The following is a 24,846-nucleotide window of genomic DNA, read 5'->3' as shown; positions in this document are numbered from 1 at the left end:
GGAGAGGGTTTTCATTCAGATATAAAGAAAGTGAGAACTGATAATGATGACAACTATAGTGGGAAGTTAGGTGGTCATGGATTTAATGGGAACAGAGCTGAAGGAGCAGAAGGTAGATCTTAAGGACAAGATGATTTTGATGATTGGGTGTGGTGAGTGGAACAACATAATAAATTTGGTCCAGTGGATAGGGAAAGGAAGAGAAGTTTCAGAGAGAGACCAGGTGGTTTCAATACTTCTAACAGAGGTCCATGAGAAAAATAAGTTATGGCAGTTGATTAAAAGGATAAAATAATACAATTTATTCCAACCACGATAATTTTGAGATTGAACTGGAATCTGCAGAATCACACAAGATTAGGGAATTAGCTTTTTGATAAATATCAGGAACTGTGACACAGGGGTCATGGGAATTAAATCAGATGTGGCAATTAACAAAGTAAGAACATATGAAATAGAAACAGGAGTGGACCATTTGGCCCCTCCTGCCCGCTCTGCCATTCAATGAAATCATGCCTGATCTTTCATGTCACCACTGCTTTACTGCACTAATCCAATATCTCTTGACTTGCTTAATATTTAAAGATCAATCAATTGCTGTTTTGAATACAGTCACTGACTGATCTTCTACAGCCCAGCAGGGTAGAGGATTTTCAAGATTCCCAGCTCTCCGGGTGAAGAAATTTCTCCTTGTGTCAGGGTTGAACGGACAACCCCTCATTTTTCGGATGCATTTTTTGGATGCATGAAGCCTGACCGCCGTTTGAAACATGGCCGATCCTGCATCTCAAATGCATTTTTGTGGCCATTTCCCTTAATTGCCTGTACTGAAAAATCTATTGCTCAGAAATGAACATACTCAAGGCTCAGCATCCACAAACCTTGACTCTAGAAAATTTTCAAAGATTTGCGAAACACTGTGTAAAGAAATTTCTCCTTAGCTCAGCCCTTAATGATGATCCTCCTGTCCTGAGACCATGCCATCTAATGCTAAAACTCTTGGGTTAGAGCAGACTGCCTCTGCATTTACTCTGTCCATTCCTTTCAGAATCTGATTTTTTATGTCTCAATGAAATCACCTCTCATTCTTCTAAACTCCAGTCAGCCTACGTCAGTCTTTAGTCAATTTATCTTCACAGAACATTCCCTTCATCCCAGTAATCAAATTAGTGAATCTACATTGCACTAAGACATCTTAGATGGGGAGACCTAAACTGCAGTTATCCAAACTGTTATAGCTACTATAACTCCATATTCACACACACAGAACATTACAGCACAGTACAGGCCCTTCGGCCCACGATGTTGTGCCGACATTTTATCCTGCTCTGAGATCTCCTTGATAACATTATCTAACAAAACTGTATTGATAAAGTGCCTATTGTCTTAACACCTTCACCTTTCTGGGGAGGGACAGAGAGGGGGGAGTGAGGGAGGGGAACAGATTCCTCCTAACTTTTGTCTGAGAATGTGCTTTCTGATTTTCCTCCTAAAGGCCCAGCTCTAATTTTGGGATTATATTCTGTTATTTTTTATTTCTCCCATCAGGAAAAATAGTGCATTTGTTTCTATTCTCTTAACTTTTTGAACACCTTATCTAATCACACCTCAATAAAACCTGAATTTATGCAATCTTTCCTCATACTGTAACTCTAAGACTCAAGTGTCATTCTGGTGAAGTATGATGCCTAAATCTTTTTGGATAGTTTCACACTTAGACTGTACTGATGGGGATTTTCCAAGACCCCAGCCAGCTGATCTACCCACTTTGCTTTGTGTCCTTCCTTAATGGGAGGTCAGATTCTGCTACACTAAATCTGCTGGTGGGATGGCTGAGACTGGGGATCTTAAACTGGTGTTTTTAAAGGTTTTTGCACCATCCCAAGGTACCAACATTGAAATGTCTAAAATACACCTTGAGAATCATGAACTGATTAGGGACAGCCAGCATGGCTTTGTGAAGGGAAGATCTTGCCTCACAAGCCTGATAGAGTTCTTTGAGGAGGTGACCAGGAAGATTGATGAGGGCAGTGCGGTGGATGTGGTTTACATGGATTTTAGTAAGGCATTTGATAAGGTTCCTCATGGTAGGCTTCTTCAGAAGGTCAGAGGCCAAGGGATCCAAGGAAGCTTGGCTGTGTGGATTAGGAATTGGCTTGCATGTAGAAAGCAGAGGGTTGTGGTGGAAGGAGTGCCCTCAGATTGGAAGGCAGTGACTAGTGGTGTCCCGCAGGGATCGGTTCTGGGACCTCTACTTTTTGTGATATTTATAGATGACTTAGCTGAGGGGGTGGAGGGCTGGGTTAGTAAGTTTGCAGACGACACTAAGATAGGCGGTGTTGTGGATAGTGTGGAGGGCTGTCGGAGCTTACAGAGGGATATTGATAGGATGCAGAGCTGGGCTGACAAGTGGCAGATGGAGTTCAATCCAGAGAAGTGTGAGGTGGTACACTTTGGAAGGACAAACTCCAAGGCAGAGTACTGGGTGAATGGCAAGATACTTGGCAGTGTGGAGGAGCAGAGGGATCTGGGGGTTCATATTCACAGTTCATTGAAAGTTGCCTCACAGGTGGAAAGAGCAGTTAAGAAGGCCAATGGGATGTTGGCTTTCATAAGTCGCGGGATCGAGTTTAGGAGCCGCAAGGTGATGATGCAGCTTTACAAAACTCTAGTTAGGCCATACTTAGAGTACTGTGTTCAGTTCTGGTCGCCTCATTATAGGAAGGATGTGGAGGCATTGGAGAGGGTGCAGAGGAGATTTACCAGGATGCTGCCTGGATTGGAGAGTATTGAATATGAGGAGAGGCTTAAGGTGCTAAGGCTTTATTCACTGGAAAGGAGGAGGATGAGAGGAGACATGATAGAGGTATATAAAATATTGAGAGGAATAGATAGAGTAGACAGTCAGCGCCTCCTTCGCAGGGCACCAATGCTCAAGACGAGAGGTCATGGCTTTAAGGTTATGGGTGGGAGGTTCAGGGGAGATGTCAGAGGGAGGTTTTTCACCCAGAGAGTGGTTGGTGCATGGAATGCACTGCCTGGGGTGGTGGTGGAGGCAGATACATTGAACAGGTTCAAGAGCTTGTTGGATAGGCATATGGAGGAATGTGAGATAGAGGGATATGCAGGAGGAAGGGGTTAGGTAGTGTGAGGGTGGTCTGATGGACGGCACAACATGGTGGGCCGAAGGGCCTGTTTTGTGCTGTATGGTTCTATGGTATTGTTCTAAATTCTATTTTGTGACCCATTGGCAAGTCATAATTTTCTTTAAGGCTGCTGTTCCCCAGTAAATGACCATTAATCTTTTGTAAGTTTAGCATCGGAATAAACATCAGGTTCCCAATTAGATATTCCCATTTTATAGGAAAATTTAAGATCTTGAATTATGTCATAACATATATTAGTGCTTTCAGTATGTCTCAAAGAAAACCGGAAAATAATTCCTGCAGAGTAAGGATGGCCAATTCTAAAGATATATGATAATATGTTTCACATTTTTAATACAATTTATGGAAAGTGATTTACATTATAAAATATTCTAATCATGCCATATGACTTTAAATAAACTGCATGACTTGAGTAACATTTTTAACCAGTGGAAGTCCAGTTTCAGAGCAAATATTTTTTGGATATTACTTTAACAGTAATTACAATTATGTAAGGCTGCAGGGGGCAGTAGTGTTTAACTGTGTTCACTCAGGAAAACAAGCCTGTAATTTTACATGAAATTAATTTTAAACCATTTTAGTTGGGAGACCACTGGTCACAAAATACTTTTGTTTAAATTATCACAAATTACAACTGCCTTTAAAGATTTAGAAAATAAAAGGATGCTGGGTTTAATACAGACAAGTGTGAGGTGATGCACTTTGGGAAGTCAAGTGCAAGAGGTAGGTTTACTGCAAATGGAAGGACCCTCAGGAGCATTGATGCATAGAGGAATCTAGGGGTGCAATTCCTTAGTTCCCTGAAAGTGGCAACATAAGTGGATAGGTGGTAAAGGAGGTGTATGGCATGCTTACCTTCATTGATCAGGGTATTAAATATAAGAGTTGGTAAGTCATGTTATAGCTGTATAAAACCTTGGTTAGGCCACATTTGGAGTATTGTGTGCAGTTCTGGTCGCCACACTCTTGGGAAAAATCTGGAGTCTTTGGAGAAGGTGCACCAGGATCTTGCTTGGATTGGAGTGTATCACCGATAAGGAGAAGGTGGACAAACTTTGATTGTTTTGTCTGGAGTGTTGGAGGCTAAGGGGCGACCTATAAATGTATATAAAATTATGAGACACTTAGATATTCAGAGTCTTTTTCTGAGGGTGAAAATGTTAAATGCTAGGGAGTGTTGTAGGTTAAAAGTGAGAGGGAATTACTCTGTTTACTCTGAGTTATACTGTTTATTCTGTGAGCTTCACGCCACTAGCAAGGAATTTCATTGCACCCTAGTGTATATGACAATAACTAATCTGAATCTGAGGGGGAAAGGAGATGTGCAAGGCAAAATTTTTTTTTAAGCACAGACACTGCCTGGAAGGCGCTGCCAGGGGAGGTGGTAGAAGCAGACAGGATAGCAATGTTTAAGAGGCATTACAGGCAGTAAATGGAGAGATATAGACCACGTGCAGGCACATAGGATTAGTTAGAATGGTATCATGGTGGCCTGAAGGACCGGTTCTTGTGCTGTACTGTTCTGTGGGGGGAGAAATATGCATTTCGTTTTAACACTCGGGGAGCGGCATACCGAAATCGCTTACCATTCTTCAACTACCAGGTATTTGAAACAAAAATGAATTCTTTAAAATGTTTCTGTATCTATTAATATGTCTACCATTCTGCAACTTCATTACCCAAAAAAAAACTTTGGGGTATTTTATAAGATTAAATGGTGCAACAAAGAATGAGCAAATCACTGGACGTAAATGTTACGATCTCTTAATTGCCGTCGCCCTTTTGAGAAATACATGTTTGCAAGTCAATTTCCCAAATTACCGCGACCAATGTAAATTTCGAAGCTTAGTTGATTGAAATACGAGGTGAGGCGAGCGCAACGGGTTGCCTTTCGGAGGCTATCGGTTCTAAACCTAGATGTAACGTGAAGATAAGGAATCTGCGCCATCAACTCAATAGACTTAACTTTAAAGAGTACAAGCGATAAGTCTTAGGATTCCTATATATTAGCAAGCTATGTGAAAATCGTTCACATTACACTGTAAATAACCATTGAGGGTTTCCATTGGAATGACGCTCCGCTTGAAAAGCCAATCGTGGAATGAGTTGGGCAAGACTTCGGTAAATAAATTGCGTGATTGACGGCCTAATTCCAATTGAACGTTGAATCTTTTCCCACGAGCCGCAAGGTATTGCTGCGATCGTGAGAACACACCTATAAACCGCATTATGTTTTAACAAATTAATCGCAAGCTAGCATCCTGGGGGTGGAGGGGGAAATACTAATTGGGAAATCTGGTGAATGTTATGTATATAAAAAAAATCTGTTAATAGCCAAATCATATAATTGGCAAGTGAAAACCATAATTAAATCAATTTCATTATGATCCTGGATTGAGAGGGAAATGCACATCAGTCGCATCTCTGCTGCGACCTTGGGAGCATGTACAAATATGTAGAACATCGCTAAACGGTAGGTTTGGTGCCGTTTAAATTATTAACCACGTGGTTTCATGTAGATTGCAGGTTTAGCACAAAAGTTTAATTTTAAATTGCGTCTTACCAATATTTAGATGATCTGCACTGTTTCTGTAGATGTTATATTGGTGTCAAAGGGGGACAGGTTTATGCGCATCTTGTATCGAAGAATCGGGGACTCAAGCAACTATGGGTTGGCTGATCGTGGTCTGAAAGCCGAATACATGTTCACCGATTAGCCGATGTTGTAGTGATCCTTTGATTTGTTGAATTTTTGCATTAAAATTTTACAGCACTATAAGCTATGACAATATTTAATCAAGAAGAAAATGTCCGATTTGCATCTAATAATACATTCTTTTTAATATGCGGGAAATAAATAGTTTTTTCTTAATATGGCCGTGATAGTCAAATTTAAGTAAGTCATAGACTTGTCAGAGACTAGAATGGTATTCCATGGCAACACGGTGTACATTTTCTTGATTCCGTCACCATTGTGTTCTCTTCCATCCATTTAATAATCTCGATTAGTAATGTTTTTGCGTTATTTATAATGGCAGTAGTACAATTGGAATTTAGATTTTTGAGGACTTATTACAGAGGTATTTATGTAGAAGCATTGTAGGTTCATTTCATTTGTCCACCCACACACACTGCATTTTTGCTTCGTGCTTTGAGGTTTATACTTATTTCACTGAAAATTCGCAGTGTGCTCTCAGCATTGCGAGGTTTCAAAGGATGAAGCTCCCACCGTGGTTCTCCGCAACTTGGAATTAGATGCAAGGTCATTCAATTTGCTACTGAAAGTAGAAAACGTAATTTTTAAAATCAAGTATATTTCATTGAGTAGGTTTCAGAAAATGATCAAGATGCAGTGATTCTAGACCTGGATATCCACAATGTCAAACAATCGTTACTCAGGAAAATTTATACTAGGAACTGACAAGTAGATTCCTATTCAATGAGCACTGTACAATTTAAAGTGTTATTGAATCTTTTGTGGAGAATTATATCCATTGGTCCTAAGTCAAAGCTGCCTCAGGTTGTATGGCAAAAGACCTGTGCAACATAATTAACCACCAAGCTATTCCAGTAGAATCTCAGCACTGACTTCCAAGTGGCCATTTCTAGGTACATATGTGGTTAAAGCATCTTTTATATCTATGGGGATGCTTCACAGGTAATTAAATACTTCTGAAGTGAGTTCACCAATGCAGCATGGGCACATGTAGCAGCTGGTTTTAATATAACAAGAACCTACAAATGACAATGAGTTTTGTATTTAATTTTTGGGATGTGTTCATTGTTGGCAAGGCTAATATTTACTGCTCATCCCTTGTTGCTCTTGAGAATGTGGTCTTCAGCCACCTTCTTGAACTGCCATAGTCTTCCTGCTGAAGATAAACCACAATGCTGTTGGATAGGAAGTTCCAGGTTTTAGACCCAGTGACAATAAAGGAATGGTGATTATATATTTTCAGGTTAGGGAGGTGTGTATAACTTGGAGGCTGCCTTTGTTCTTGGTATTGGTTGCAGATTTAGAGATGTGCTGGAAGGCTTGAGGAAAGTCCAAGCTTGACTTCAATGGGATGTGGATGCTGTACCTTGAAGGTTGCCAATGAACAGGATACTTCTGGAGTAGTTGCAAAAAAAATGGGGGATCTATTGCAAGGTGCTCAGCTGTACTACATACACATGCAGTAAAATTGGAGCAGTTTAAGACTCTTATGGGAGTGAATCTTTAATTCTCTCCCCTAAAGGGTTGTGAAGCTTCAGATGTTGAATATATTAAAGACAGAGAGTAATAAGTATTTGGATATTAAGGTACTCCAGGGATGTAGGGTTAGGTCAGGAATGTGATGCTGAGGTAAAAGGCCAGCTATGATCTTACTGAATGATGGAGCACATGAGGTATCAAATGGCCTACTCCATCTTCAGTTTCTTGTGTTCTTAAGCATGGATGTCGTGAGGTCCTAGGCTGTTGAGATAATGTTTTACCCATGGAAAGAGTGGCCACTTCAAAGAAGTACCAAATGTGGCAGTCAAATGAGTGCATGCAGGCCCTTACCCCTGGTGTATATACTGTGAATTTTACCTTCAATACATGACAAGTTATTGTAGCCTAGAGTTTGTACCCCATTCAGTACTCTGCTGCTCATTTACTTTCAAGAGGACCCAAGTGAGGGATAATGGTTATAGTGATTACGGATATGGGGACACTGATCAAATACTTTTCACCATTTGCCATATTCCCTTTCCCCACTTCAGTCAGCCACCCAGTATGTTGTCTTGTATCCAGTATCAGGTTCTGTTCTTGCAGTGGTGTAGCTAGAGCAGTCTATGATGGAGGTTTCCAGATGGATGAATATAAGTAGTAGGAGCAGGTTATGAAGCCCCTTGAACCTGTCCCACCAATCAATAATGTGGTGACTAATCTGATTTTTGTTCTTAATTCCATTTTCATGCTTGACCCCTGTAATCCTTGATTCTCCAATAGTCCAAAAAGCTGCCTATTTCAGCCTTAAATGCATTTAATGACTTAGCATCCACAGTTCTTTGGGGAAGAGAACTCCAATAATTGACTGCCTAAGGAAAGAAATTCCTCTTTATCTCAGTCTGAATTGATCTCTTATCCTGAGGCTGTTTCTCCCTCCTATCATGCTCCAGCAGGGGAAACATTCTTACCACATTTATCCTAGCAAGCTCTTTCTGAGGCTTGGGTCTGCTTCCATGAGATCACCTTGCATTCTTCTACGAGGCCAGAAAGTATTGGTTTATTTTGTTTAATCTTTCCCTTCATTGCCAGGAATCAGTTGAATGAACCTTTGCTGCACTATCCCTAAGCTGAGTATATTTTTCCATGAATAAGGAGACAAAAACTGCACATCGCACTCATGGTCTTGCCAAGTTCCCTCAACAAGACTCTTGTATTCCATTGCCTTACAATGAAGACCAACATTCCATTTGCTTTCTTATTTATTGCACCAAATGTTAACTTTCTCAGATTGAACTAGGATTGTAACGGAATGTAATTAAGCTGATTGAGGATTTGGATCAATGATGAAGAAAGAACACTTCAACAGTATGAGGTTACAAATACTAAATTTATTAAAACATGAACAAAACAACAAGTCACTAGAATATTAATAAAGCAACGAGTCTCACGCCCTTCTGCCTGCTGGCTGGTTCAGAGTCCTTAAGGATCCTGGCACTGTTTGTGATCCCAGTCCAAGAAGAAGTCCAATGAGCTAGCTTTTTTCTTGCACTTATGGTTAATAAGCCCATGCTTTTTTAATCTTACAAGCAACTGTCAATTGCATTTCAAACTAGCTGGCCTCCCAAACAAAAACACAGTATTATTCATTGCACCGGGATAGCAGAGCAAGTGCTAGTTACTCCTGAAAAACAAGATTTTCCTTATCTTACTAGTGTATGTCCTTACAGTTACATGCTTTCAGGTCTTATGATATCCTTGTAGCTGCATGATTCGAGGCCCCAAGATTTACTTGTTTTTCTAAGTGAGCCTGCTTGTTCAGCCTGAATACTTTTAGCTGACAAATCCATTTTAATTGCAGACATGTTTTAAACCCTTGCACTACAGACACTAATTTAAATGATATTACACCATTTAAATAACCCAGCCTTTTCTAGTCCGTGGGCACAGTAATGGGTTTCCTCCCACATTCCAAAGACGTACAGGTTAGGAAGTTGTGGGCATACTATGTTGGCGCCGGAAGCGTGGCAACGCAGGCTGCCCCCAGAACACTCCACGCAAAAGATGTATTTCACTGTGTGTTTCGATGTACATGTGACTAATAAAGAAATCTGATCTTCTTACTAAAGTAGATAATCTCCCATTTCTCATTGGACTCTATCTGCTATCTTTTTACCCACTCATTTAAACTGCCTTAGTCAGTTTGTAGACACTGTTTCATCCTCGATTTACTTTTGCACTTATCTTTGCATTGTCAGAAAACTTCAGAATCAGATTTATTGTCACTGACTTGTATGTCATGAAATTTGTTGTTTTGCGGCAGCAGATCCATTAAAGTTAGGCACAACACTTATCCCTGGGCCACCAAGTTACGGCTTGCCAATTTAAAAATGATGTGTTTATCTCTACCTTTGTATTCTGTCAGTTAGCCAATCCTCGATACAAAATAATATGTTAACTTTAATTCTATGACCACTTGAAAAGCAAAAAAACTGCAGTTACTCAAAATCTGAAATACAAGCAGAAAATGTTGGATGTACTCAGCCAATCAGGCAGCATCTGCAGGGAGAGAAATGGAGCTAACATTTTAAGTTGACAACCTTTCACCAGAACTAGGATCAATCTGAAAAGTTAATTCTGTTTCTCTTTCCACAGATACTGGAAATACTTAACAATCAGGCAACATTTCCTGTTTCCATAAGTTCTGTTTGGGATACTTTTTGGAATTCCAAATACAATAGATAACTTTTAACTATATTCTATTAATACATGCTTAAGGAACACTTTTCAAAAGATGATTTTTCTTCTATAAAACCATGTTGACTCTGTCTAATCAAGCTGTGTATTTCTAAGTATTCTATTATTACTTCTTAGTAATAGATTCTGGTATTTTCTAACAATTTATTGTTGGCCTATCTAGCCTATAGTTTCTGGTTTTCTTTTTTTCCTTCCATTCTTGTATAGATGTTCAAGTTTATTGTCATAGGCATACATACCCAGGGTATAAATGCAATGAAAATTAGCTTTTTTGCAGCAGCAGTACAGTACAAACATGACGAACATAAATTAACAGAAACTGAAATTAACAAATTATACATAACCTACATGCAAAATAAACAAAATTAACTTAATGACATTAGTGCATGTTGAGGGAGAAAGAAAGGGAATATAGTTAGAGTAGCATTAGGGTTTTTTCAGGTCGGTTCAAGAACCTGATGACAGTGGGGAAGAAGCTGTTGTTGAACCTTGACATGTGGGTCTACAGACTCCTATACCTCCTATCTGAATAACAGCAACAAGAAGAGGGCATGGCCCTGACGGTGGGGGTCCTTAATGATAGATGCCGCCTTCCTGAGACATCGCCTCTTATAGATGTACTTGATGGTGGGGGAGAACTACATCCGTGATGGAACTGGTTGAATCCACCACTCTCTGTAGCCTCTTGCATACCTATGCATTGGAGTTTCCGTACCAGGCTGTGATGCAACCAGTCAGAATGCTTTCCACTCTACATCTGTAGAAGTTTGTCAGAGTCTTTGATGACGTATTGAATCTCCTTAAACTTCTAAGAAAGTACAGGTGCTGGTGCACTGCCTTCATGTTTGCATCTATGTACTAGGCTCAGAATAGATCCTCTGAGGTGTTGACACCTAGGAACTTGAAGCTGCTCACTGTTTCCGCTACAAACCCTTCAATAAGGACTGGTGCTTGTTCGTCTGACTTCCCCTTCTTAAAGTCCACAATCAGTTTCTTGGTTTTGCTGATGTTGTGCCCAAGGTTGTCGTTATGACACCACTCAACCAGCTGTCCTATCTCACTCCTTGTCACCATCTATGATTTTACCAACAACAGTGGTGAATTTGAAGTTGGCGTTGGAGCTATCCTTTACATTTACATTTGCTGTTCAGAATGGGATATTGATTGAGACCATCTTGGTCATTGGAACCAAGTTCTGAGCAGCCAGTCTCTATCATTTGCACCACGTAAAATTTTAGAAGTTTGTGGTTTTACAGAATATTAAATTTTAGAATTCATGGACTCATTTTAAAAAGTACTGTTGGAACTACTTGCCAGTTTGGAACACTTTTAGTTTGTGACTAGCAGCTGGCATTCTAACATGTGAAATAGGGAGACAGCAGGAAGATTGGATGGGTAAAGGATGCATTGTTGTTTGGAGGATTGGTTTTAGCTGGTGGAAAAAGTGGTGATCTGGTAGGGAGAAAAGGGGTTGCTATCTAAATGTCAGATGAGTTGTAGAACACCAAGTGAGGCATGCAGAAAAGGAAGCATTTTGGGTAGTAATGTTTCTTTTTATGTATTTACACAATGTGTAGATTGCTGGCTAACTTTCTATTTCACATTCTAAATGTTCTTGTGATGGTTATGCTGAGCTACACATTGAATTGCTGCCATTTGTGTGGTGATGAAACTCCCAGAAGTTGGATGGGGAATTCCAGTATTTAGTGCTAGTGATGATGAATGGACTATGATGTATTTCTAAATCCAGGTTAGGAATGGGACTTGCAAGTGGTAGTATTTTCATGTGCCTGCTGCCCTCGTCCTTCGACGTACCAGTAATCTCAAGTTACTATCATAGAACTTTCAGGTTACTGCAGTGCGTTTTTGTAGTGTTACACGTGGCAGCCACAGTGCATTAGTAATGGAACGAGCGAATACTAAAGATGGTGGATTAGCTGCTGATCAAGTAGGCTGCATTGTTGTAAATTTCATCCAGGTTCTTGAGTGTTGGAACTGCAATCATCCATGCAAGTGGCAAGTATTATGTACTCTAATGTGCCAAATAATGGTGAAAAGGAACTGAGTCTCTTGTCACAAGATACCTAGCTTGCGCTTGTAGATGCAGTATTGTGTGGCAGAGCCAGTTAAATTTTTGATCAATTTCTCTTGCCCCCCCCCCCCCCCCCCACTTTTTCTGGAGATGTCTATTTCCCAGCACTTGCATAATGCAGACCTAATTTGCCACATTAATTTATGCTTGACAATTGACTTGGTCTTGTTGCATTCAGGTATGGTTTGCTTCATTAGGAACTGGGAATGCTCTTATCAGTGAACATTCATTTCTGACCTTATCCTGAGGAGTGGCATTGAAGAAGTTGAAAATAAATAGGCATAGGACACTGCCCAGAGGAACTCTTGCAGCAGCGTGTCAGCCTGCAACAATTATTCACCAAGAATTGCATCCATCTTCCTTTGTGTTTATTATGATTTCAATTCAGAAGAAACTTTTTTTTTCCTCTTGTTCCTCATGACTGTAATTTTACAAAAGCTTCTTGAACTTGGCCAAATGACTGTTAAGGGCCCTTGCTCATCTTAGCAGTGAAAGTTAAATCCTTTGACTATTTTTGGACTAATGGTGTAACATGGTTTGGAACTCAGTTGCCCTGGCCAATCCCAAACTGAGTAACAGTAAGTAGGTAATTAGGTAAGAAGTGCCACCAGACTGCAGTGTTGGCAATACCTTCCATCAGTTTGTTAATCATTGAGGATGGATTGATAAGGGTGGAAATTAGCTGGATTAGACTTCCTCCTTATGGACTGGATATACCTTGGTAATTTTCCAGCTGGTTAAGTGGATGGGAATGTCATACCTGAACTGGAATGGCTTAGCTTGATGCATGGCCAGATTTCAAGTACAAATTTTCAACACTATAGCTGGGATTTTGTTGGAATCCTTATTCTTTGTTATATCTAGTGCTCTTTGACATTTCTGATTGTTATATGGTGGATATCAAATTGGCTAATTGCTGATTTTTTTCTAAAGGTGGAAGGAACCCATCGTAGATCATCTGGTTAGATCTTCTGTTTGGAAAATCTTCAGTCTCTATGCCATTCCTCATTTATTGTCTACATCTTTTTAATTGTCCCTGTCATCAGATTAGGCTTTGTCTTCTCTTGCTTATGTTTCCAATCCTAATTGCTGTGTAGAAATGTGAAGAGCAATGTAAACCACACCATATTGGAAATGCAAGGCTGCTTCTCTCCATTGAGATGTTATAACTGATTTGGAATGCCAAACACAAGATGAATCCCTTCCAATTCGAATAATATGTGGACATTCACCCTGAGGCAGCAAGCTGTGTAATTCAATTGAGAGTACATAATGGAACAAATAAGTACACCTGATCCCCTGGATTTCCATTCATGTTACTTATCTAAAGAATAGAGATAATGGAAGGAAGAGTTTATGCTGTGTATTGAAATGGCTGTGGTAAACAAGAAAATATGGAATTATTGCTATTGTTTCTCATTGGCCATAAGGAACAAGAGTTGTACCATGCTGTGAAAGTCTTAAATGAAATTCTGAGAGTCCATTGGATGAATTGTAAGTATGTTTCAACCCACCTTGAAGTGAAGCAGTTGACTGTTACTGATTGTAACTGTAACAAAGAACAAGGGGGATCTTTAATAATAGAACTGAGTTTGTTTGCAGATAATAGTAATTTTGCAATTCAAAGGACTCTGTAGAGATGAAATTACTGGCAGAATTTGGGAGCCCAGCTTGAGGGAGTGACTACAACAGGAGAGAGAATTAGGTCAGGAGAAGTGAATCAAGAAGTGCATTGAGATATGCAAAACTGCAGTGCTATTCAAAGATGAGCCAGAAACATTGGTGGGCAATGGTGATAATTTCATGCAGTGAAATGCAATGCAGAAAGAGAAGATGCTGCCAAATATTGGAAATATTGTGCGTAGTAACATGAGGGGCTGAAAAGGAAATGCACTGTATATAGAAAAATATCCATAATGTGGATTAGAAATTCATTTCTATAAACAGTCAGTGATGAAGAGAACATTGAAAGACCCTGAAATGGAGGAAATGAGCCATGCAGGTACCTAACAATATATATTCTTTACGGGGGACACCCACTAAATGTTTCTATATCATTATGCTGGTAAAAGGACAACTGATGGCATTTCAACTTGACAGTGCAGCACTGTGTAATGTCTTCCCAAATATGCCATCAATCTTGAGTCAATGCAGTTGAAACTAACAAGTTGTGCTTTTTATATACAAAAAGACTACTTTGAAGCCAACATGGAAGTACTCGCTGAAGGCCTTGAGGCTGATGAATCAGTTATGTTAGGATTTCATTGTAGAAGGCCCAGAAAGTGGTACAGTTGCAGCAGATGGGAATGAACGATGTACCTTAAAGAGATCAAGAAGACTGCTCTAATATGTGCCATTGTATTGGCAGTACAACTCTCAGTTCAAGCTACAGATGTCTTTCATGCAGCAGAAAAACTAGAAGGCAAATGCTATCTAGTCTTTGATAACTGAAAGCATCCAGTTGTACACCCACTGAGCTGGGTTACTTTGGCTCTCGGGAAAAACTTAAAAGCTGAGTTGGAGTAACCTTCTCAGGCAGAGAGAATAGCCCCAGTAGATGTACCTACCTCTGGGTCTTCAGTTTTGTATTTTTTTGATAAATCTAAGAGGCAAGCTGAGAACTTGCCTGGACCCCAGATACCTTAATGGAACTCTGAAGAGGAGCCACTACCCTAGAAGACAGAAGATGTCCTTTTGGAGAAGGAGAAATTGTATAACAGGTAGAGTTGGATCATATCTGAGAGCCTTAATGTGCAGATGCAGGGAGAAGCATCTAAAGTTGAATGAGGAAAAATTTGACATTCAAAATGGAATGTCTTTTTCGCAGGTCACTTGATTACTAGAGGTTATCTGAAGCCAGGTCCAGCAAAAGTCAAGGTAGTAAACTGTCTTCAGCAATTCTTTGGTCACCTTTGGCATTCTCTACCTTTCCATTAGGGTGTGAGAAGTGACATGATGTTGTTCAATGATCAAACAATAGCTTCATTGGTAGATACATACAGTGAACAAATCCTCACTCTCTCACCAATTCTTGATGGTGATAGATCTTCAGCACCCATGTTGTAGTAGTGTGACCATCTTCTGTCCACCTTCAGTTGTCTTCCTACACTTCATTGCACTTGTGAGTCTATCAGCCATTTTTTTACAAAATTAGGAGTAAATTTCTAGTTTGACTACTTCTGTATCTCTGCGCATGATTGTTTGTCATTGCTTGGGTTGAGTCCACAAGAGAAACATTTGTCAAATAGTTCTCGGAGAACCCAAAGAAATTTTTTGTATTGTATCCAAAGATGCTTGTTCACCTGCACTCATTTTGTACCAGCTTTTCAAAAAGATAAATTGTATCCCAAATTTAACACTTTGTTAATTTGAATTAGATTTTATTATTTTTTTTCCAGTTTTCTTCCTGAGATGGGTACATAAGTACTCTTGCATCTCTGCTATTTCATTTCCTGTGTGAGCCTGTGCAATTGGGTAGGGCACCTCATCTTAGTCTGCATTTGTATAATATTTCCTGATGAGGCTATGTAGCTTGGAGATGGAGAGGCAGGTTAATAGTTTTTCTTTTCTTTGTTCCTGTGATACTAAGCCACTAATAATAAGCTATCTGATATATACTCTTCTATCCAGACTAAGACATTTTTTTTTGAGGTGCATAAGTCACAAGAAGTTGGGGATGAGTACTTCACAGATGACTTTTATGGAATTTCAATATTGGAGTAAAGAAATTATGACAACATGCAGGTGATTTTTTTTTTCCATGATCTACATTGTTGTCCATAAATATTTCTTAATCTGAAGATCAGGTTGTTTGGCACAGTAATAGGGAACAATGTATAGATTAACTGTTGGTAGCAGCAAAAGATAAAAATGGGGAAACTTGAGCTGGCAAAAGACTTGAAAAATATTATTGAGGGAAATCTATACAAGAGACTCCTCCACACCCCTGGAGCTGCCCAGAGCACTGTGTGTGTTCATTTCTCTCTTTCGTGTCAACATGATGATAATGCTTCTAAAGCCAGAATTCAGCACCTTTTTGTATTTGGTGGAAAAATGGATTAAAAGCAATCTGTGCCGTTTGAATGAATTAGAATGACAAGCCACTGATTCATGCAGGCTGAAATGTGCAGGAACAAGCATGTTTGGAATACTGCTATTTCTGAGGTACAATTAGTTTTAATGTCTGATCCTTTAAGTTTTAATAAATTCATAAACTCCTTCAGGCCAACCAAGTAAATTAAATATTTGCTCTCATGTGGCTCCTCCAGTATTGTAGTCTTTCCTAGTGTGTTCCTAGGAAACACAAGGGTAATTGTAGTTCCCTCCTCTGTGTCCAGATGCATTTGACATCTGCTGTTGTTCAGAATGAAAAATTTGAACATTCATGGCTTTGATTATGAGTGAATTCTGATCTTTGTGCCCACACTAATGGAACAATGTTGGTGACTGGTGTTGGATGTGATGCAGGACTGAATTCTAGAAGAAAGTATACAATTACACACCATCTATTTTCTCTCTAATTTTACAGACTTATGAAGATTATGTAAATATTGTGTACTATATGTTACAATCTGTGGATTACAGATAAATCTATTTGAAAAGGTTCTAATAATAATGCCAACAAAATGATCTGCATTCTACAGATGCAGTATTACTTTAATTTACAGGATGTGGACATTATTGACAGGCAAGTGTTTATTGCTCATCGTTAAGTTCTCCTGAGCTGTCACCTTTAATTGTTTATAGTCCTTCTGGTGAAGTTGTTGCCACAGTGAATTCCAGGATTTGGGTCTAATGATGGTAAAGGAAGGCCAATACACTTCAAAATTCGAATGGTATGTGACTTGGACTTGAAGGTGGTGGTGGTGGTGTTCCTATGTGCTGTTCTGATTTGGTGGTAGAGGTCATGGGTTTGGGAGATGTTCTCAAGATAGCCAAGGCAAAAAGCTGCAGTAAATTTTCTAAATGACATCTATAGCCACTGGTAAACAGAGTATTTTTGGGGTGCTAGACAAGTGCCAATTAATTGGTTTGCTTTGTAGGTGGTTAGAATCTTGTTGACTATGGTTATCATTTGTGACTTCTGTGTCAGTGCTATTACTTGCCACACAGCATTCAGGTTTGGGTTGATGTTTGGAAATCACTGCTTTTCCGAGGAGTTGCAACTTTTAGTTCCTTTAGCACAATCGTTGGCAAATATCCCTATTCCTGACTCTATGGAGGAAGGAAGGTTCTTGATAAAGCAGTTGATGGTGGCAGGGCCCTGGATACTGCTCTGAGGAACTCCTGCAGTGATGCCCAAGGACTGACAAGATTGATCTCCTACAACTGCAACTATCTTCCTTTTGAGTGAACTATGTCATTGGAGTGTTTTTTTTTATTGTCACCCCTAATGCCTATTGAATTCAGTTTTATCAGAGCTTCTGGATACAATATTTGGCTGAATGCTGCTTAGATGTCAATAGCAGTTACTCTTGCCTTCTCTTCAGATTTCAGCACTTTTAGTTCATGCTTGGACCAAGGTTATGAAGAGGCTTGCAGCCAAGTGATAGCATTGAATATATCCTCACCACTCGATGTTTCAGATGAAATTTGGGCAAGAATCAGCAGGATTGGATTGGTTCTTTTTTTTTGGATAGGACATTTAGATAATTTTCGACAATACTGGATAGAATCTTTTTTTTTCTAATTGTATTGGCATAGCTTGACTTGAAGTACAAGTCTCCAGCCCTTAACCGGGTTGTTGGAGCCCATAACCCTTTGGGAAGCTGGGGACCTTGAAATTAAACTGGGAAGGATCATCAGCTAAGCACTGTGGCTGTAGATGGTCATATTTTCTTCAGCCATGCCTATTATACTTGCATAATTGGCTTACAATCCATGAGGATGATTGAGAAGTCTCCTCTTCGTCTAATTGTCCACTACCATGAATCATTGATTGGTAGAGCAACAGATCTTTGATCTAATCCATTAACTATAGTATTGTTTAGCTCTGCCCATTGCTGATTTTGACTATTATCACATGTATATCCTGAAGTGCAGTTTTGAGATTGTTGACACATTATTATGTACAGTATACCCTTTTACCCTTGGCTCAATAGTAATGGTAGTGTGAGAGATGTACAGTAAAACTCCATTAATTCAGCACCCTCGGGACTTTGGTGTGGTTAGACTGCAGATTTTCTAGACTATTAGATGTTATTCTAATTAATACTCCAATACCTAGACTCAGTAAAATATTTTCTGGGATGAGAGCTGCCTTCCATCATGAGCAGCTAGAAAAAAAATCTGTTCTTTTGGAGTTCTGAGTAATGAGGGTTGATTTTATTGATTATTTTAAGATGGACTTCCTCTATATTTTTCTTTTCCTTACTGAGGCTCCACTGGGCTTGCAACAAATTTTACCCAAAATCTTACCATATTGAAACAGTGACATAGGTACTTAATAGGTTGTATAAAATAAAATTGCTTTGGGATGCCTTGCGTTAGTGCAGATCTTCCTTCAGGATAGTTGAGAATTTGACCTTAGTCCGTACCGTAAGACTCAGGAGCAGAATTAGGCCATTCAGCCCATTGTGTCTGCTCCGTCCTTCGATCATGGCTAATTTTATTTTTCCCTCTCAACTCCATTCTCCTGCCTTCTCCCCATAACCTTTGACACCCTAACTAATAAAGAACCAATCAACCTCTGCTTTAAATGTACCCAATGACTGCCTCCACAGCCGTCTGTGGCAACGAATTCCACAGATTCACCACCCTCTGGCTAAAGAAATTCCTCCTGATTTCTTTCCTAAAGGGACGCCCTCTTATTCTGAGGCTGTGCCCTCTGATCCTAGACTCTCCCATTACTGGAAGCATCCTCTCCCACGTCCACTCTATCCAGGCTTCCAGGCTTTTCAATATTTGGCAGCTTTCAATGAGATTTCTACCGCGTCCCCCCCCCAACTTTCTGAACTCTAGCAAGTACAGGCCGAGAGCCATCAAGTGCTCGTATGTTAACCCTTTCATCCCAGAGATCATTCTTGTAAACATCCTCTGGACCTTCTCCAATGCCAGCACATCCTTCCTTGGATATGGGGCCCCAAACTGCTTGCAATACTCCAAATGTGGTCTGACCAATGCCTTATAAAGCCTCAGCATTATGTCTTTGCTTTTATATTCTCGTCCTCTCGAAATGAATGCTAACATTGCATTTGCCTTCCTTACTACATTCTCAACCTGCAGGTTAACTTTTAGAGAATCCTGCACTAAGACTCCCAAGTCCCTTTGCACCTCCGATTTCTGAATTTTCCTCCCCATTTAGAAGAGAGTCTACACCTTTATTCCTTCTACCAATGTGCATGACCATACACTTCCCTATGCTGTATTCCATTGGCCTCTTTTTTTTTTGCCCATTCTCCCAACCTATCCCAAGTCCTTCTGCAGGGTCCCTGCTTTCTCAACACTACCTGCCCCTCCAACTATCTTTGTATCATCCACAAACTTTGCCACAAAGCCATCAATTCCATCATCCAGATCATTAACATATAACATGAAAAGTAGCAGACCCAATATCAACCTCTGGGGAACACCACTAGGCACCGGCAGCCAACCAGAAAAGGCCCCCTTTATTCCCACTCTTTGCTTTTGGCCAATCTTCTATCCATGCTAGTACCTTACCTGTAATACCATGGGCTCCAATCTTGTTTAGCAGCCTTGTGTGGCACCTTGTCAAAGGCCTTCTGAAAATCCAAATAAACAATATCCATACCATTGTGTAAAATTTAGTCCGGTCAGTGTAGGTGGGGTGGATGTAAGAAGTTACAGTGATCTTGGTCTTCAAATTGCTTTTGGTCTTAGAGCAACTATCTGCCTATCGCTTGGTGCACGCCTCTTTAAAATACAACAGATTTATTAAATATTCTGGATTTTGCATTCTAATGTAGATTTGTATTCCATTGTTCGACGACACTAATTTTGTAATTTCACTTCTGTAGTAGTGAATTTAGCCTTTTTTTATTTTGTTATATGGGAAATACAAAGGAAAAATATATTTTTGAGGTGTGTGTATTTTGTGGTTTTCACTATATTCATTTCCCACAGTATTAAATATATAAAACAAACTTTGTGCAAAAGTTGAATCAATTAATCATTCTAAAAGAAAGTGATGAATGTCAAATTGGCATAAATTGAATTCATCAAATGTCATTGTCCTATTCTGCAAGGTTTTTTCAAAAAAAAAGAAATCTTGTCCCTGCAAGCCAGGGTTTAATATACAAGTGTGAATGGATACTTGGTAGTCCGTAGAATCGTACAGCACAGAAATGGGTCCTTTTGGCTCATTTTATCTATGTCGACTGTGATGCCTTTTGTTGCTCATTCCATTTGCCTTCATTAGACTGTTATCTCTTTATGCTTTTCCTGTTTAAATACCTATATAAATGCCTTTTAAACATTGTAATTGTACCTGCCTTTTAACTCCTCTCTCTGGCAGCTAGTTCCAGATAACCACCCCCCTCTATGTTGGGGGGGGGGGGGAGAAACTTCACCTTCAATCTCCTTTTTTAAATTTTCCCCCCTCTCAACTTTATATCTGTGCCTTCCCAGTTCTAGACTCCCCTGCCCTGGGGAAAAAAAGATTGAGTATCTATCCAACCTATGTACCTCATAATTTTATAATTATGTCACTGCTCTGTTTCCTATGTTTCAGTGAAAATAAACCCAACTTATCCAATCTTTCATTAAAACTGCAAATCTCTCTTCTAGGCAGCATCCTGGTGAATGGAGACTGAAGTGACTGCAGATGCTGGAATCTGGAGCAAAAAATAAATTGCTGGAAGAACTCCAAGTTGAGCAGCATCTGTGTGTTGGTGGGGGCGGGGGAGCGTGGGTGGGGGGCAAAGGGATGGTTGGCATTTTGGTTTGACTCCCTGCATCAGGACTCCAACAACTTCCTGATCACTGATGTAAAGCTCACTGACCTGTAGTTTCCAGACTTATTACTACTGCCCTTTTTGAATGAGGGGACAACATTAGTTGTCCTCCACGCTTCTGGTACCTTGCTGTTGGCTAATGACGGTGCAATGATCTCTGTTGGAGCCCCAGCAATCTCCTCCCTTGCTTCCCTTGGCATCCTGGGATAGATCCTGCCAGCGCTGGGGATTTATCCACCCTAATATGCTCCAATATCCAAACACATCCCCTTTCTGATACAGATGTCCTCCAGTATATCAACAAGCCCCTCCCTTAAAACCCCAGTGTCCTCATCTTTCTCCCTGGTGAATACCAATAGGAAGTATTCATTTAGGACTGCTTGTATCCCCTGGCTCCACCTACAGATCACTGCTTTGGTTCTTCAGGGGACTTAGTTTTTCCTTGGCTAACCTCTTGCTTCTAATATATTTATTAAAAGATTTTAGGATTCTTGATCCTACGTGCAAAGGTCATTTCATGCCCCTTTTTGCCTTACTAATTTTAAGTTCTTTCCTATATTCCCTATAAACCTCAAAGGTTCAGAAAGTTGGTATTGAATGAATCCTGATGTGCACTTTTCCCTGATCAAACCTTCAATATCCTTTGGTTACTATCTTTTCTTATTGCCTTCACAGGGACATGCTGACTCTGAACTTCTACCATCTTGCTATTAAACCCCTCCCACTTATTGGATGTTTTTTCCCCTCCAGCAGCTATTCCTAACCTACTTCAGCTAGGCCCTGTCCTACACTATTGAAATCTGCCTTCCCCCAGCTTGGTGTCCCAGCTCAAGAACCAACCTTGTCTGTTTCCATGACCACCATGAAGCTCATCAAACTATGGTCACTGTTCCCAAAAGGTTCCTGCACAGATACTTCTGTTATTTGTGCATCCTCATTCCCTAAGATAAGGTCTGGTACAGCTGCATCCCTGATAGGACTCTGCATACTGCTTCAAAAACCCTCTTGGATGCATTTTACAAATTCCACCCCATCTAAGACCCTTGCATTAAGACAATCCAAGTCCATATTGGGAGATTTAAATTTCCCTCCAGAACGACAACACTTTTACACCCTTCTGCGATCTGCATACATATCTGTTCTTCTAGTTCCTGCTGACTATTGGGAAGCTTGTAGTGTAATGCTATCAAAGTAGTCGGCCTTTTCTTTTTCCTTAGTTCTGACCATATACCTTCATTGGTCGATCCCTCAAAGACGTACTGCCTTAATGCTCTCCTTGATCATAAGTGCAACACCCCTTCCCTTTTTGTACCTCCCCTCTGTCACAGCTGAAACCTTTATATCCTGGAATATTAAGTACCAGTCCTGTCCGTCCTTCAGCTACGTTTCCATGATTGCAACAATATAATAATCCCATGTGCTAATCCACACTCTTGGCTCATCTGTTTTGCCTGTGAAGCTCCTTGCATTAAAGTAATCTCATGCTGCCTCTCCTGTCTCTAACTGCTCTTCTCACTGGACTTGCCTGTTCTATTTTCTACATACCACTCAGACTGCCCACCTGCTGCACTATAATTCTGGGTCCCAACCCCTGCCTCGCCAGTTTAAACTCTCCTGAGTAGTACTAGCAAACCTCCCTGCAAGGATATTGGTGGTCGTCCAGTTCAGGTGTAACCCGTCATTCTTGTACAGGTCACCCCTGCCCCAGAAGAGGTCCCAATGTTCCAGAATCTTGAAGCCTTCCTCCTTGCACTAGCTCTTTAGACATGAATATTATGTTTTAGTTTTGCAGCATATTGTGACTACTTCTATCACTTCCACATTGCCCAAACCGTTGGTTCTTAACAGAATCACCACAAGCCATTGAGAAAGCCTGCATACATTCTTGATTGGTTACAAATTATGAAAAATACCAGCCTTCTGCACATTGATATTGTGTCCAACCAGCTCACATCTGCTCCTTCCTGATCTGCAACTCCCACACGTTCACACCATCGCCCTCACATGCTTGTGTGTCTCAGCCAGCATCTCGAGTCTGCTGGAATACAAAGAACATGGTCTGGGGAATTGCATTGGTGTATCTAATTGGTACCCACTTTATGCCACAATAATAGGAATAATTATAGCATGGTCCATTCTGCTTCTTGCACAGCTCACTCTTGACCGTGGGCATTAATGAATTTAGGCTCTGTAGTGCCGTTGTGTGTTTTGTAGTAGATGTAGATAAGTAAACTGTTTGCACCCTGAGGGATATTTTGGAGAAATATTATAAATGTGAAGATAAACATGTTGAAATGAATGGGGAAAAAACTACCCTTCATCCCGAGGTAGATCAGTAGAACAGAAGTTTTCTAATAAGATTAGCAACTAATAAAGAAGATTGTTTGTTCTTTATTGCAAAATAGTGCTGCAGAAGCTTTGGGAACAATTCTTGAATACCTTGAGCCAAAATTAAAATCGATGGATGCTGGAACTCGGAAGTAAAATCTGAACATACTGGACAATATCTGTGGATACAGGAAAATAACTAATATGGCAGAATTTGTTTGGAAATGCTGGTGTTCCTTGTCAAATTACCAATAATTCTGTGTAAATGTCACTGATTTTGGAATTTTGCAAGTGCAGAAGTCTGAAACTTGCTGGTTTTACCAAATTAACGAACTGTACTCCAACATTGGACTTGAAGGTCCAGCAGTGAAGTTTCTGTCAGTTCACCAGCAGTTATGCAAGTGAATCTGATTGCTGAATTAAACGCTAGTCTTTTTCCCAGGGTGGAAATGCCATACACTTAGAGGGTGCAGGTTTAATGTGAAAGAAGGAAAGATTTAAAGGAGGTTTACAAGGCAATCTTTTTTCCACAAAGAATGGTAGGTGCCTGAAATGCACTGCCAGGGGAGGTGGTGGAAGCAGATAGGATAGTAATTTAATCAGAACAGGCAGGGAATTGCAGGATATAGACCCTTTGCAGACAGATATGCAGTTTAAGTTGGCATTGTGGTTGGCACAGACATCATGGGCTGAAGGGCCTGTGCTGTACTGTTCTATTGGTATTGGTTTATTATTGTCACTTGTACCGAGATACAGTGGAAAAACTTATCTTGCATACTGATTGTACAGGTCAATTCATTACACAGTGCAGTTACATTGAGTTAGTACAGAGTGCATTGAGGGAGTACAGGTAAAAACAATAACAGTACAGAGTAAAGTGTCACAGCTACAGAGAGAGTGCAGTGCAGGTAGACAATAAGGTGCAAGGTCACAAGGTAGATCATGAGGTCATAGTCCATCTCATTGTATAAGGGAACCATTCAATAGTCTTATCACAGTGGGATAGAAGCTGTCCTTAAGCCTGGTGGTATGTGTCCTCAGGCCCCTGTATCTTCTACCTGATGGAAGAGAAGAGAAGAGAGAATGACCCGGGTGGGTGGGGTATTTGATTATGCTGGCTGCTTTGCCAAGGCAGTGAGTGGTAAAGACAGAGTCCAAGGAGGGGAGGCTGGCTTCCGTGATGTGCTGGGTTGTGTCAACAACTCTCAGCATTTTCTTGTGGTCCTGGGCAGAACAGTCATTGTACCAAGCCGTGATGCAGGTGGTATCATTTGCAAACTTGTAGATGGAGTTAGAGCAGAATCTGGCCATACAGTCATAAGTATATAGGGCTATATAGGCCATCTCCTCTTTTAACAAGCTTGCACTTGTGCTTTGTTATCTTTTTTTTCCCTCTAC

The 24,846-nt window shown here is 40.2% G+C and overlaps 1 protein-coding gene across 6 annotated transcripts in view; it reads left to right on the top strand.

Annotated features, from left to right (window-relative positions):
* Positions 1 to 5,251: 5,251 nt before the first annotated feature.
* Positions 5,252 to 24,846, top strand: part of lrrc7 (leucine rich repeat containing 7) — a 417,500-nt gene continuing 397,905 nt past the window's right edge. For 5 of the 6 annotated variants that reach the window (XM_052012823.1, XM_052012826.1, XM_052012824.1 and 2 more), the window contains exon 1: positions 5,252 to 5,356. The gene's annotated coding sequence lies outside the window, so the exon portion shown is untranslated. Of the gene's footprint in view, positions 5,357 to 5,488; positions 5,641 to 24,846 lie in introns of those variants that run through there. The other variant, XM_052012820.1, reaches the window with a different exon arrangement.

Source organism: Pristis pectinata, chromosome 3, assembly GCF_009764475.1.
Source record: "Pristis pectinata isolate sPriPec2 chromosome 3, sPriPec2.1.pri, whole genome shotgun sequence".
Lineage (NCBI taxonomy): Eukaryota > Metazoa > Chordata > Chondrichthyes > Rhinopristiformes > Pristidae > Pristis > Pristis pectinata.
Note: the sequence above shows the minus strand (reverse complement) of the source record. Positions and strands in the feature narration are given on the sequence as shown.